Consider the following 1094-nt stretch of genomic DNA (forward strand, 5'->3'; position numbering starts at 1 on the left):
AGCTTAGCGTTCCTGCTTCTCAACAGCTGAGGCATGGTGTGTGGTGCCGTGAATCTGAGTCTTAGTCGATTGACACAAAGGACTACGGGCATCCTATGATTGAGGTTGACAATGGCAGAGACATTAACGAAAGTCTGAAAACAGCCGCGGCTCTGTCTGCAGAGACATCATTGATAGAAGAGTCAGCCCACCAATGACGGTCTGGGAGACTGGCAATAGACACAGTGCAGACAACAGAGCTCCTACCTGGCTCTCCTGCCGTGCACTTTCTGCTGTGGTTTTCAGGGTCTGCCAGTCAGGAGTGGCATATCTAAAGTCCCATAGTCTTTCCTTTGAGTGATTTTTTTCCTTTCAATAAATGTATCACCTGCCTGTGCTAGAGAAGAAAGGTTGAACTGAAACTTAAACATGAATCTGTGCAGTAAACACATTGGTTAAATAACCAGTTTTCTTAGCCACTGTTCTGTTGCTATGGAGAGACACCATGACCAAAGCAACCCCTCTAAAAGACAGCATTTAATGAGGGGGGGTACCTGTTTACAGTTTCAGAGGTTGAGTCTATTATTATCGTGGGGGGAAGCATGGGGGCAGGCATGGTGCTAGAGGAGTAACCGAGAGTTACATCCTAATCCACAGGCAGAGCAAGAGAGAACGAGAGTGAGGGACCGAGAGCAAGAGAAAGCCAGAGTGAGAGAGAGAATGGGTAAAGAAATGAAGAGGGAGAGGGAGAGAGACTGGGCACGCCATGGACTTTTGCAACATCAAATCCCACCCCCGGAGACATACTTCCTCCAACAAGGCCGTACCTCCTGATCCTTCTCAAATAATGCCCCTCCTAGGTGACCAAGCTTTCAAATATATGAGCCTATGGGGGCCATTCTTATTCAAACCACCACATCTATCAACTACTATGTTTTATATTTTGCTTACTTTTAAAAATAAAACCGGGCTGGAGAGATGGCTCAGTGGTTAAGAGCATTGCCTGCTCTTCCAAAGATCCTGAGTTCAATTCCCGGCAACCACATGGTGGCTCACAACCATCTGTAATGAGGTCTAGTGCCCTCTTCTGGCCTGCAGACATACACACAGACAGA

The sequence above is a fragment of the Microtus ochrogaster genome, linkage group LG4, assembly GCF_000317375.1.
Source record: "Microtus ochrogaster isolate Prairie Vole_2 linkage group LG4, MicOch1.0, whole genome shotgun sequence".
NCBI lineage: Eukaryota > Metazoa > Chordata > Mammalia > Rodentia > Cricetidae > Microtus > Microtus ochrogaster.